A 16,047-nucleotide genomic window follows, 5' to 3' on the forward strand; every position below is an offset into this window, starting at 1 on the left:
AACATACTTGACTAACTAGTGTTTCAACCATCTACAGTAGTTATCGTTACTTACTAAACTAACTATGTTTCAACCATCTACAGTAGTTATCTTAATTTAGTTAACTAACTAGTGTTTTAACCATCTACAGTAGTTATCTTTACTTACTAAACTAACTAGTGTTTCAACCATCTACAGTAGTTATCTTAACTTACTAAACTAACTGGTGTTTCAACCATCTACCGTAGTTATCTTAACTTACTAAACTAACTAGTGTTTCAACCATCTACAGTAGTTATCTTAACATACTTGACTAACTAGTGTTTCAACCATCTACAGTAGTTATCTTTACTTACTAAACTAACTAGTGTTTCAATCATCTATAGTAGTTATCTTAACATACTTGACTAACTAGTGTTTCAACCATCTACAGTAGTTATCTTTACTTACTAAACTAACTATGTTTCAATCATCTACAGTAGTTATCTTAACTTACTTATCTAACTATGTTTCAATCATCTACAGTAGTTATCTTAACTTACTTATCTAACTAGTGTTTCAACCATCTACAGTAGTTATCTTAACTTACTTAACTAACTAGTGTTTCAACCATCTACAGCAGTTATCTTAACTTACTAAACTAACTGGTGTTTCAACCATCTACAGTAGTTATCTTAACATACTTAACTAACTAGTGTTTCAATCATCTACAGTAGTTATCTTAACTTACTTATCTAACTATTTTTCAATCATCTACAGTAGTTATCTTAACATACTTAACTAGCTAGTGTTTCAATCATCTACAGTAGTTATCTTAACTTACTTAACTAACTAGTGTTTCAATCATCTATAGTAGTTATCTTAACATACTTGACTAACTAGTGTTTCAACCATCTACAGTAGTTATCGTTACTTACTAAACTAACTATGTTTCAATCATCTACAGTAGTTATCTTAACATACTTGACTAACTAGTGTTTCAACCATCTACAGTAGTTATCTTTACTTACTAAACTAACTAGTGTTTCAACCATCTACAGTAGTTATCTTTAATTACTAAACTAAATCGTGTTTCAATCATCTACAGTAGTTATCTTAACATACTTGACTAACTAGTGTTTCAACCATCTACAGTAGTTATCGTTACTTACTAAACTAACTATGTTTCAACCATCTACAGTAGTTATCTTAATTTAGTTAACTAACTAGTGTTTTAACCATCTACAGTAGTTATCTTTACTTACTAAATTAACTAGTGTTTCAACCATCTACAGTAGTTATCTTAACTTACTAAACTAACTGGTGTTTCAACCATCTACCGTAGTTATCTTAACTTACTAAACTAACTAGTGTTTCAACCATCTACAGTAGTTATCTTAATTTAGTTAACTAACTAGTGTTTTAACCATCTACAGTAGTTATCTTTACTTACTAAACTAACTAGTGTTTCAACCATCTACAGTAGTTATCTTAACATACTTGACTAACTAGTGTTTCAACCATCTACAGTAGTTATCTTTACTTACTAAACTAACTAGTGTTTCAATCATCTATAGTAGTTATCTTAACATACTTGACTAACTAGTGTTTCAACCATCTACAGTAGTTTTCTTTACTTACTAAACTAACTATGTTTCAATCATCTACAGTAGTTATCTTAACTTACTTATCTAACTATGTTTCAATCATCTACAGTAGTTATCTTAACTTACTTATCTAACTAGTGTTTCAACCATCTACAGTAGTTATCTTAACTTACTTAACTAACTAGTGTTTCAACCATCTACAGCAGTTATCTTAACATACTTAACTAACTAGTGTTTCAATCATCTACAGTAGTTATCTTAACTTACTTATCTAACTATTTTTCAATCATCTACAGTAGTTATCTTAACATACTTAACTAACTAGTGTTTCAATCATCTACAGTAGTTATCTTAACTTACTTAACTAACTAGTGTTTCAATCATCTACAGTAGTTATCTTAACTTACTTATCTAACTATGTTTCAATCATCTACAGTAGTTATCTTAACTTACTAAACTAACTAGTGTTTCAACCATCTACAGTAGTTATCTTAATTTAGTTAACTAACTAGTGTTTTAACCATCTACAGTAGTTATCTTTACTTACTAAACTAACTAGTGTTTCAACCATCTACAGTAGTTATCTTTAATTACTAAACTAAATCGTGTTTCAATCATCTACAGTAGTTATCTTAACTTACTTAACTTACTAGTGTTTCAATCATCTACAGTAGTTATCTTAACTTACTTAACTAACTATGTTTCAATCATCTACAGTAGTTATCTTAACTTACTTAACTAACTAGTGTTTCAATCATCTGCAGTAGTTATCTTTAATTACTAAACTAACTAGTGTTTCAACCATCTACAGTAGTTATCTTACCTTACTAAACTAACTGGTGTTTCAAACATCTACAGTAGTTATCTTTACTTACTAAACTATGTTTCAATCATCTACAGTAGTTATCTTAACTTACTTATCTAACTATGTTTCAATCATCTACAGTAGTTATCTTAACTTACTAAACTAACTAGTGTTTCAACCATCTACAGTAGTTATCTTAACTTACTTATCTAACTAGTGTTTCAATCATCTACAGCAGTTATCTTAACTTACTTAACAAACTAGTGTCACAACCATCTACAGTAGTTATCTTAACTTACTAAACTAACTGGTGTTTCAACCATCTACCATAGTTATCTCAACTTACTAAACTAACTAGTGTTTCAACCATCTACAGTAGTTATCTTAACTTACTTATCTAACTAGTGATTCAATCATCTACAGCAGTTATCTTAACTTACTTAACAAACTAGTGTCACAACCATCTACAGTAGTTATCTTAACATACTTGACTAACTAGTGTTTCAACCATCTACAGTAGTTATCTTTACTTACTAAACTAACTATGTTTCAATCATCTACAGTAGTTATCTTAACTTACTTATCTAACTATGTTTCAATCATCTACAGTAGTTATCTTAACTTACTTATCTAACTAGTGTTTCAACCATCTACAGTAGTTATCTTAACTTACTTAACTAACTAGTGTTTCAACCATCTACAGCAGTTATCTTAACTTACTAAACTAACTGGTGTTTCAACCATCTACAGTAGTTATCTTAACATACTTAACTAATTAGTGTTTCAATCATCTACAGTAGATATCTTAACTTACTTATCTAACTATGTTTCAATCATCTACAGTAGTTATATTAACATACTTAACTAACTAATGTTTCAACCATCTACAGAAGTTATCTTAACTTACTAAACTAACTGGTGTTTCAACCATCTACAGTAGTTATCTTAACATAGTTAACTAACTAGTGTTTCAATCATCTACAGTAGTTATCTTAACTTATTTAACTAACTAGTGTTTCAACCATCTACAGTAGTTATCTTAACTTACTTAACTAACTAGTGTTTCAATCATCTACAGTAGTTATCTTAACTTACTTATCTAACTAGTGTTTCAACCATCTACAGTAGTTATCTTAACTTACTTATCTAACTAGTGTTTCAACCATCTACAGTAGTTATCTTAACTTACTTAACTAACTAGTGTTTCAATCATCTATAGTAGTTATCTTAACATACTTAACTAACTAGTGTTTCAATCATCTACAGTAATTATCTTAACTTACTAAACTAACTATGTTTCAATCATCTACAGTAGTTATCTTAACATACTTAACTAACTAGTGTTTCAATCATCTACAGTAATTATCTTAACTTACTAAACTAACTATGTTTCAATCATCTACAGTAGTTATCTTAACTTACTTAACTAACTAGTGTTTCAATCATCTGCAGTAGTTATCTTTAATTACTAAACTAACTAGTGTTTCAACCATCTACAGTAGTTATCTTAACTTACTAAACTAACTGGTGTTTCAAACATCTACAGTAGTTATCTTTACTTACTTATCTAACTATGTTTCAATCATCTACAGTAGTTATCTTAACTTACTAAACTAACTAGTGTTTCAACCATCTACAGTAGTTATCTTAACTTACTTATCTAACTAGTGTTTCAATCATCTACAGCAGTTATCTTAACTTACTTAACAAACTAGTGTCACAACCATCTACAGTAGTTATCTTAACTTACTAAACTAACTGGTGTTTCAACCATCTACCATAGTTATCTCAACTTACTAAACTAACTAGTGTTTCAACCATCTACAGTAGTTATCTTAACATACTTGACTAACTAGTGTTTCAACCATCTACAGTAGTTATCTTTACTTACTAAACTAACTAGTGTTTCAATCATCTATAGTAGTTATCTTTACTTACTAAACTAACTATGTTTCAATCATCTACAGTAGTTATCTTAACATACTTATCTAACTATGTTTCAATCATCTACAGTAGTTATCTTAACATACTTAACTAAATCGTGTTTCAATCATCTACAGTAGTTATCTTAACTTACTTAACTAACTAGTGTTTCAATCATCTACAGTAGTTATCTTAACTTACTTAACTAACTAGTGTTTCAACCATCTACAGTAGTTATCTTTACTTACTAAACTAACTAGTGTTTCAATCATCTACAGTAGTTATCTTAACTTACTAAACTAACTAGTGTTTCAACCATCTACAGTAGTTATCTTAATTTAGTTAACTAACTAGTGTTTTAACCATCTACAGTAGTTATCTTTACTTACTAAACTAACTAGTGTTTCAACCATCTACAGTAGTTATCTTAACATACTTGACTAACTAGTGTTTCAACCATCTACAGTAGTTATCTTTACTTACTAAACTAACTAGTGTTTCAATCATCTATAGTAGTTATCTTAACATACTTGACTAACTAGTGTTTCAACCATCTACAGTAGTTATCGTTACTTACTAAACTAACTATGTTTCAATCATCTACAGTAGTTATCTTAACATACTTGACTAACTAGTGTTTCAACCATCTACAGTAGTTATCTTTACTTACTAAACTAACTAGTGTTTCAACCATCTACAGTAGTTATCTTTAATTACTAAACTAAATCGTGTTTCAATCATCTACAGTAGTTATCTTAACATACTTGACTAACTAGTGTTTCAACCATCTACAGTAGTTATCGTTACTTACTAAACTAACTATGTTTCAACCATCTACAGTAGTTATCTTAATTTAGTTAACTAACTAGTGTTTTAACCATCTACAGTAGTTATCTTTACTTACTAAACTAACTAGTGTTTCAACCATCTACAGTAGTTATCTTAACTTACTAAACTAACTGGTGTTTCAACCATCTACCGTAGTTATCTTAACTTACTAAACTAACTAGTGTTTCAACCATCTACAGTAGTTATCTTAATTTAGTTAACTAACTAGTGTTTTAACCATCTACAGTAGTTATCTTTACTTACTAAACTAACTAGTGTTTCAACCATCTACAGTAGTTATCTTAACATACTTGACTAACTAGTGTTTCAACCATCTACAGTAGTTATCTTTACTTACTAAACTAACTAGTGTTTCAATCATCTATAGTAGTTATCTTAACATACTTGACTAACTAGTGTTTCAACCATCTACAGTAGTTATCTTTACTTACTAAACTAACTATGTTTCAATCATCTACAGTAGTTATCTTAACTTACTTATCTAACTATGTTTCAATCATCTACAGTAGTTATCTTAACTTACTTATCTAACTAGTGTTTCAACCATCTACAGTAGTTATCTTAACTTACTTAACTAACTAGTGTTTCAACCATCTACAGCAGTTATCTTAACTTACTAAACTAACTGGTGTTTCAACCATCTACAGTAGTTATCTTAACATACTTAACTAACTAGTGTTTCAATCATCTACAGTAGTTATCTTAACTTACTTATCTAACTATTTTTCAATCATCTACAGTAGTTATCTTAACATACTTAACTAGCTAGTGTTTCAATCATCTACAGTAGTTATCTTAACTTACTTAACTAACTAGTGTTTCAATCATCTACAGTAGTTATCTTAACTTACTTAACTAACTAGTGTTTCAATCATCTACAGTAGTTATCTTAACTTACTTATCTAACTATGTTTCAATCATCTACAGTAGTTATCTTAACTTACTAAACTAACTAGTGTTTCAACCATCTACAGTAGTTATCTTAATTTAGTTAACTAACTAGTGTTTTAACCATCTACAGTAGTTATCTTTACTTACTAAACTAACTAGTGTTTCAACCATCTACAGTAGTTATCTTTAATTACTAAACTAAATCGTGTTTCAATCATCTACAGTAGTTATCTTAACTTACTTAACTAACTAGTGTTTCAATCATCTACAGTAGTTATCTTAACTTACTTAACTAACTAGTGTTTCAACCATCTACAGTAGTTATCTTAATTTAGTTAACTAACTAGTGTTTTAACCATCTACAGTAGTTATCTTTACTTACTAAACTAACTAGTGTTTAAACCATCTACAGTAGTTATCTTAATTTACTTAACTAACTAGTGTTTCAACCATCTACAGTAGTTATCTTAACTTACTTAACTAACTAGTGTTTCAACCATCTACAATAGTTATATTAACTTACTAAACTAACTAGTATTTCAACCATCTACAGTAGTTATCTTAACTTACTTAACTAACTAGTGTTTCAACAATCTACAATAGTTATCTTAACTGTCTAAACTAATAGTGTTTCAACCATCTACAGTAGTTATCCATAATAAGGACTGTCACATGGTATCCCATCAGTTGAGAAGGAAGAGTCTGTAAGGCCTAGGTATTTACCCTGGTTTTGTGGCCCTCGACAACCGTGTGTAGTATATTAGATTGAGCGAAAGGCATGTAAAAGAAAATTTGTTTTCTATTGGTTTAAATAAAAGGCTATTAAAAAGTGGAAAATAATGGTCTCCATAAATCAGTGCTATGTCAGTAAGAAATATATTCTTACCACTTATTACACCTGCACTGGTTGTGTTCAGTATCCAAAAGAAAAATTCAGATCTGAAGTCAGCTTGATATTAAAGAAATTAATAATTAATCATTCGCTTTGCCACTCCCTCTGCAATTACTTGGATAACACACTTTGCTTTATATTAAGTAATTCTCTCACCGAATGGTACTGAGGTAATGTTTCTTACAAGTTTTAATTCACTCTCTTTATTTGAAACACGTAAGGCTTGTAAACAACATCAAATCTGTCGGTAGAGGGAGTCTACTAGACGTTAATCCAAATTTCAAGCTTTATCTAATTCACGGAATTACTAGTGTAGATTGTTTCAACTTGAAGCATTTTCAATAATCCCACAGCTGCTATCTGATTTCCAGAGATATCTCTTTTGACCAATCAGTGAACAACATATTAATCATCACGTGACAGTGATGAAGAAAACAAACTTGGTCGTAAGTCATTTCTGAGACGTACTGTGTCTTCGTTGTAGTTTCATACAGAACACTCGCCACATTTATCACATATTCTATTTATTTATTGGAGAAGTAATAATTCAGACAGAGAACCGGTTTGAGCCAATCAGAATACAGGAAGCTTTGAAGATCTCATATGGTGTTATACTAACCTGTATGACATCTTTACTTCATAAGCTGGCCACGATTTATTATTCAAATCACATGAGATGTGTAACAAAATAACAGCGCCTCTACACGTAGAAATCTCATTATTTCTTATTCTCCGCCCTTTGACCTCAATCCCCGACAACGTGTGTAAAGTATGCTGGTTATTACAATTGGGTTTGTTTGGGTGAAGCTGTTTATACGCTCAAAATACGTGTACAACTACCAGAGAAACTATTTATTATAACATTGTGTTTAAAAGATAGATATATTAGACAGGAAATACTGTTGGAATACAGCATTATTTGTTATAATTAACATGTGACTTTGGTTACTGCTATGTTCAGGACATATCTGTATAGGGATACATACCCAAGTACCAAAGGGAGGTAACTTGGGGTATAGTCATAAAAGTATCAAACTAGAGGTACAATGGTAAAAATCAAAAGTAGCAAAGTTTAGATATGCTGGTGTAAACCAAAGAATCAATGCAAGGGAATACTAGTGGAGTGTAAAAGGAGCATGCTAAGGGTATGATGGTGGATATTAACAGTGGCAAACGTGAGTACATTTCAAAGGTAAGTTCTACAAAAAACAGAAGGTATCTGTTGAATTGAAGAAACATAATATACTGATACAAGATTAATACTCTAGAATAAAACAATCAAGTTATTATCCAGGTATTCTTTAAGGCGTTGCAAAAGTCCAGAAGAAATGTTGTCCTGTCAGACAAACTGTATCAGTTAAAATCACGTATGCATTGATTTCTTTTAAAAATAGTTTAAAAGATTTAGGTACAGTGACTATACTATAAAATAATTTATTCTAATGAAATGCGAGATTTAAGGTTTAATAAAAAGACAATTTTTAATGCGGTTTCTCTCTATGTGACGATATTCCTGTAAACCTTGCGTCAAATATGGCTGTTAATAAAGTATTCCAAATATAAATTGTAAAAAAACATTACTAGAGTATGTTTTTCAGCAGTTGTTGAGATACAATTGTTTTTCATAGATACCGTTCATGACCAAGCAGCGATGGGTTCCAGATTAACAACGTTACTTGCCAACGTGTTTCTTTGTTACCCTGAGAAACAATGATTAATGAACAGTTTTCAACCTGTACACTGTCGCAGGTACGTTGGTTTTGTATTTGTCAGATATGTCAATTCTGTAACTGAACACGTAGTTGAGATTTTTAAAAATGAAATTCACTGTAGAACACAAAAAATGAAGTTACTTTTTCTTAAAGAGAGTACTGTGTTATGAAGAAGTTAAATGTGGAATTTATCGTAGAAGGACATTTAGGGGTTTCGACTCTGCAAGTTTTAATGCATTCCTGTTTAAGAAATATTTAGTTGGTAGTTTCATTTTGCGTGATTAAAATATCCCCAGCAGGTGTCACGAGTTTATATGAAAATCTATCAAAGGCAACATTCTACTGAGTACAAACTGTTTCGGAGCCTCACGACGTTCGGACATGTTTCAATCTGACCACCGTAAGGCCCGGCATGACCAGGTGGGTTAAGGCGTTCGACTCGTAACCTGAGGGTCGCGGGTTCGAATCCCCGTCGCACCAAACATGCTCGCTCGCCCTTATATAGTGACGGTCAATCCCACTATTCGTTAGTAAAAGAGTGGCCCAAGAGTTGGCGGTGAGTGGTGATGACTAGCTGCCTTCCCTCTAGTTTTACACTACTAAATTAGGGATGGCTAGCACAGATAGCTTTCGTGTAGCTTTGCGCGAAATTCAAAAAACAAACAAACTGACCACCGTGCATCTTAGCAATAGCCCTGCAGCTTAATGTTTATTACAAAAAGCTCTTCATTAAAAAGCACATTATCACTTTGTTCTTGCTTTCAATAAACATTTTACTCTGTGTTAGAACAATGATTTACCATTACCGATATAAACAGCCCGATCTCACAGCAATGGCCCAACATGGTCATGTGCTTAGGGCGTTCGACTCTCAATCTGAGGGTCGCAGGTTCCAATCTCCGTCCCACCAAGAATGTTCGTCCTTTCAGCCGTGGGAGTGTTATTATGTACAATCAATTCATTGGTGAAAGCGTAGCCCAAGAGTTGGCAATGAGTGGTGATGACTAACTGCTTTCCTTTTGGTTTTTTACTGCTAACTTAGTGACGGTTAATGCAGATAGCGTGTCTTTATTTAAAACATTATGAACACCTGTTTCATTTTTAGTTTGAGTTTGGTACGTCAGAATGAAGCTTGGGTGCACGTGACCAGACCGAGAATCTGTTATACTGTGTTTCCCGGGATACGTGGAAGGCTTTACTGACCTATGACTTTTGTGTTCGTAGATTTTCACCTCCTGCCTTTCTTTGCTTACCAAAGTTGGAGTACGACTTGATAGAAGTCTCTTTCTGGATGATTCCGACACCCCACGTTATTCCTTATTCTTTTTTTTTTCTCCAATGGTATTAAATATGCTTGTCTTAAATTCTAAATCCTCTATCTGTTAAAATTTTTGGGTGTGAGTTTATTGATATTTTGCGTTAGAAGGGGCTGTCAAATAGTCTTACCCAAAATGATAAATTTTGGGGGGCACTATATATCGGCTGTATTGTCACGTGATTTGCTAATTTGCATATTCAAAATTATTTTTATTCTATTTATTGTGCATAATAACAACGTGCATTTTCAGCCCTCTTTATTTGGAGAAAGTCAACTCCTCTAAACAAACAAATTGTATCAAACGTTCAACTGGACTGTCAGTTAAAAACAACTGTAAGCTTAGTGGATTTCATTCACAGATAGATTTAATATTCATTTTAAAACCTGAATTAAATTACAGCTATAAAGATATCACTACTGATAACATCTAATATTGATTAATTTAAATGTTCTAGATACACCGGATCTACCACCAGATGGCTTTAGGCACGTGTGTGACAACACGCAAATCTGCGGGTTCAAAGAAATTACTATAAGAAAACGTTCTGATCGTGAGTATGACGGTTTCAGTTTAAGTATGTTTTAAGTCACTTTATAAAGTAAGAGAGAAAAAAACATTCATATACATAAACTCTTATATATAGATTAAATCCATCAAGTTAAATAAAATATCACTAATCGCTATTTTATTGAAACCGAGAGAGACAACTAGTGGAGATAAAAAAGTTCAGCTAAAGGATATAATAGTGGAGATAAAACTGTTTAACTTAAGGATATACTACTGGAGATAAAACAGTTCAACTTAAAGGTATACTAGTGGATATAAAACAGTTCAACTAAGGGATATACAAGTGGAGATAAAACTGTTTAACTTAAGGATATACTTGTGGAGATTAAAGTGTTCAACTTAAGAGTATACTACACGAGATTAAATTCTTCAACTTAAGGGTATACGGTGGAGTAAAATGTTCAACTTAAGGATATACTACAGGAGACTGAAGTGTTCAAATTAAGGGTATACTACAAAATATTAAAGTGTTCAACTTAAGGATATACTACAGGAGACTGAAGTGTTCAAATTAAGGGTATACTACAAAATATTAAAGTGTTCAACTTAAGGATGTACTACAGGAGACTGAAGTGTTCAAATTAAGGGTATACTACAAAATATTAAAGTGTTCAACTTAAGGATGTACTACAGGAGACTGAAGTGTTCAAATTAAGGGTATACTACAAAATATTAAAGTGTTCAACTTAAGGATATACTAACGGAGACTGAAGTGTTCAAATTAAGGGTATACTACAAAATATTAAAGTGTTCAACTTAAGGATATACTAACGGAGACTGAAGTGTTCAATTAAGGGTATACTACAAAATATTAAAGTGTTCAACTTAAGGATATACTAACGGAGACTGAAGTGTTCAAATTAAGGGTATACTACAAAATATTAAAGTGTTCAACTTAAAAATATACCAACGGAGACGAAAATGTTCAAATGAAGGGTAACATTGTGGATGGGAAAGTATTCGAATTAGGGTATATTATTAAAGACAAAAATTTTCAAATTTAGGGTATATTAGTGAAGGCTAAAGTGTTTAACGTAGAAGTTTTCTAGCAGAAATAAAAATGTTCAAATTAAGGGTATACTAGAGGAGATTAATGTGTTCATGTTAAAGGTATACTAGTGACAACCAAAATATTCAAGTTAAAGGTTTACTAGTGCAGACCAAAATATTCAGGTTAAGGGTATACTAGTGGAGACGAAAATATTCAGGTTAAGGGTATACTTGTGGAGACTAAAATATTCATGTCAAGGGTGTACTAGTGAATACCAAAATATTCAAGTTAAGGATATACTAGTAGAGATTAAAGTGTTCAACTTAAGAGTATACTACACGAGATTAAATTCTTTAACTTAAGGGTATACGGTGGAGTAAAATGTTCAACTTAAGGATATACTACAGGAGACTGAAGTGTTCAAATTAAGGGTATACTACAAAATATTAAAGTGTTCAACTTAAGGATATACTACAGGAGACTGAAGTGTTCAAATTAAGGGTATACTACAAAATATTAAAGTGTTCAACTTAAGGATATACTACAGGAGACTGAAGTGTTCAAATTAAGGGTATGCTACAAAATATTAAAGTGTTCAACTTAAGGATGTACTACAAAAGACTGAAGTGTTCAAATTAAGGGTATACTACAAAATATTAAAGTGTTCAACTTAAGGATATACTAACGGAGACTGAAGTGTTCAAATTAAGGGTATACTACAAAATATTAAAGTGTTCAACTTAAAAATATACTAACGGAGACGAAAATGTTCAAATGAAGGGTAACATTGTGGATGGGAAAGTATTCGAATTAGGGTATATTATTAAAGACAAAATTTTTCAAATTTAGGGTATATTAGTGAAGGCTAAAGTGTTTAACGTAGAAGTTTTCTAGCAGAAATAAAAAATGTTCAAATTAAGGGTATACTAGAGGAGATTAATGTGTTCATGTTAAGGGTATACTAGTGACAACCAAAATATTCAAGTTAAAGGTTTACTAGTGCAGACCAAAATATTCAGGTTAAGGGTATACTAGTGGAGACCAAAATATTCAGGTTAAGGGTATACTTGTGGAGACTAAAATATTCATGTCAAGGGTGTACTAGTGAATACCAAAATATTCAATTTAAGGATATACTAGTAGAGATTAAAGTGTTCAACTTAAGAGTATACTACACGAGATTAAATTCTTCAACTTAAGGGTATACGGTGGAGTAAAATGTTCAACTTAAGGATATACTACAGGAGACTGAAGTGTTCAAATTAAGAGTATACTACAAAATATTAAAGTGTTCAACTTAAGGATATACTACAGGAGACTGAAGTGTTCAAATTAAGGGTATACTACAAAATATTAAAGTGTTCAACTTAAGGATATACTACAGGAGACTGAAGTGTTCAAATTAAGGGTATGCTACAAAATATTAAAGTGTTCAACTTAAGGATGTACTACAAAAGACTGAAGTGTTCAAATTATGGTATACTACAAAATATTTAAGTGTTCAACTTAAGGATATACTACAGGAGACTGAAGTGTTCAAATTAAGGGTATACTACAAAATATTAAAGTGTTCAACTTAAGGATATACTACAGGAGACTGAAGTGTTCAAATTAAGGGTATACTACAAAATATTAAAGTGTTCAACTTAAGGATATACTACAGGAGACTGAAGTGTTCAAATTAAGGGTATACTACAAAATATTAAAGTGTTCAATTTAAGGATATACTACAGGAGACTGAAGTGTTCAAATTAAGGGTATACTACAAAATATTAAAGTGTTCAATTTAAGGATATACTACAGGAGACTGAAGTGTTCAAATTAAGGGTATACTACAAAATGTTAAAGTGTTCAACTTAAGGATATACTACAGGAGACTGAAGTGTTCAAATTATGGTATACTACAAAATATTAAAGTGTTCAACTTAAGGATATACTAACGGAGACTCAAGTGTTCAAATTAAGGGTATACTACAAAATGTTAAAGTGTTCAACTTAAGGATCTACTACAGGAGACTGAAGTGTTCAAATTATGGTGTACCACAAAATATTAAAGTGTTCAACTTAAGGATATACTAACGGAGACACAAGTGTTCAAATTAAGGGTATACTACAAAATGTTAAAGTGTTCAACTTAAGGATATACTACAGGAGACTGAAGTGTTCAATTAAGGGTATACTACAAAATATTAAAGTGTTCAACTTAAGGATGTACTACAAAAGACTGAAGTGTTCAAATTAAGGGTATACTACAAAATATTAAAGTGTTCAACTTAAGGATATACTACAGGAGACTGAAGTGTTCAAATTAAGGGTATACTACAAAATATTAAAGTGTTCAACTTAAGGATATACTAACGGAGACTGAAGTGTTCAAATTAAGGGTATACTACAAAATATTAAAGTGTTCAACTTAAAAATATACTAACGGAGACGAAAATGTTCAAATGAAGGGTAACATTGTGGATGGGAAAGTATTCGAATTAAGGTATATTATTAAAGACAAAAATTTTCAAATTTAGGGTATATTAGTGAAGGCTAAAGTGTTTAACGTAGAAGTTTTCTAGCAGAAATAAAAATGTTCAAATTAAGGGTATACTAGAGGAGATTAATGTGTTCATGTTAAGGGTATACTAGTGACAACCAAAATATTCAAGTTAAAGGTTTACTAGTGCAGACCAAAATATTCAGGTTAAGGGTATACTTGTGGAGACTAAAATATTCATGTCAAGGGTGTACTAGTGAATACCAAAATATTCAAGTTAAGGATATACTAGTAGAGATTAAAGTGTTCAACTTAAGAGTATACTACACGAGATTAAATTCTTCAACTTAAGGGTATACGGTGGAGTAAAATGTTCAACTTAAGGATATACTACAGGAGACTGAAGTGTTCAAATTAAGGGTATACTACAAAATATTAAAGTGTTCAACTTAAGGATATACTACAGGAGACTGAAGTGTTCAAATTAAGGGTATACTACAAAATATTAAAGTGTTCAACTTAAGGATATACTGCAGTAGACTGAAGTGTTCAAATTATGGTATAATACAAAATATTAAAGTGTTCAACTTAAGCATATACTAACGGAGACTGAAGTGTTCAAATTAAGGGTATACTACAAAATGTTAAAGTGTTCAACTTAAGGATATACTACAGGAGACTGAAGTGTTCAAATTATGGTATACTACAAAATATTAAAGTGTTCAACTTAAGGATATACTAACGGAGACTGAAGTGTTCAAATTAAGGGTATACTACAAAATATTAAAGTGTTCAACTTAAGGATATACTACAGGAGACTGAAGTGTTCAAATTAAGGGTATACTACAAAATATTAAAGTGTTCAACTTAACGATATACTACAGGAGACTGAAGTGTTCAAATTAAGGGTATACTACAAAATATTAAAGTGTTCAACTTAAGGATGTACTACAGGAGACTGAAGTGTTCAAATTAAGGGTATACTACAAAATATTAAAGTGTTCAACTTAAGGATGTACTACAGGAGACTGAAGTGTTCAAATTATGGTATACCACAAAATATTAAAGTGTTCAACTTAAGGATATACTAACGGAGACTCAAGTGTTCAAATTAAGGGTATACTACAAAATGTTAAAGTGTTCAACTTAAGGATATACTACAGGAGACTGAAGTGTTCAAATTAAGGGTATACTACAAAATATTAAAGTGTTCAACTTAAGGATATACTACAGGAGACTGAAGTGTTCAAATTAAGGGTATACTACAAAATATTAATGTGTTCAACTTAAGGATATACTAACAGAGACTGAAGTGTTCAAATTAAGGGTATACTACAAAATATTAAAGTGTTCAACTTAAGTATATACTAACGGAGACTGAAGTGTTCAAATTAAGGGTATACTACAAAATATTAAAGTGTTCAACTTAAAAATATACTAACGGAGACGAAAATGTTCAAATGAAGGGTAACATTGTGGATGGGAAAGTATTCGAATTAAGGTATATTATTAAAGACAAAAATTTACAAATTTAGGGTATATTAGTGAAGGCTAAAGTGTTTAACGTAGAAGTTTTTTAGCAGAAACAAAAATGTTCAAATTAAGGGTATACTAGAGGAGATTAATGTGTTCATGTTAAGGGGATACTAGTGACAACCAAAATATTCAAGTTAAAGGTTTACTAATGCAGACCAAAATATTCAGGTTAAGGGTATACTAGTGGAGACCAAAATATTCAGGTTAAGGGTATACAAGTGTAGATTAAAATGTTCAAATTAAGTGCATACTAACGGAGCAGGAGGTGTTCAAATGAAGGGTAAAATAGTCGATGGGAAAGTATTCAAATTAAGGGTATATTATTAAAGACAAAATTTTTCAAATTTAGGGTATATTAGTAAAGGCTAAAGTGTTCAACTTAGAAGTTTTCTAGCAGAAATAAAAATGTTCAAATTAAGGGTATACTGGTGAACACCAATATATTCAAATTAAGGATATAATAGCAAATATTAAAACGTTCAAAGTAAGGTTATACTACTGGAAACCAAAAT

At 31.0% G+C, this 16,047-nt stretch overlaps 1 protein-coding gene across 3 annotated transcripts in view; it reads left to right on the forward strand.

Annotated features, from left to right (window-relative positions):
- The window catches only part of LOC143246807 (uncharacterized), a 49,585-nt gene that overhangs the window by 28,011 nt on the left and 5,527 nt on the right, over positions 1-16,047 (forward strand). For all 3 annotated transcript variants that reach the window (XM_076493976.1, XM_076493977.1, XM_076493978.1), the window contains 2 exons: positions 8,554-8,674; positions 10,411-10,506. The gene's annotated coding sequence lies outside the window, so the exon portion shown is untranslated. The remainder of the gene's footprint in view (positions 1-8,553; positions 8,675-10,410; positions 10,507-16,047) is intronic.

The sequence above is a fragment of the Tachypleus tridentatus genome, chromosome 3 (assembly GCF_004210375.1).
Source record: "Tachypleus tridentatus isolate NWPU-2018 chromosome 3, ASM421037v1, whole genome shotgun sequence".
Taxonomy (NCBI): domain Eukaryota; kingdom Metazoa; phylum Arthropoda; class Merostomata; order Xiphosura; family Limulidae; genus Tachypleus; species Tachypleus tridentatus.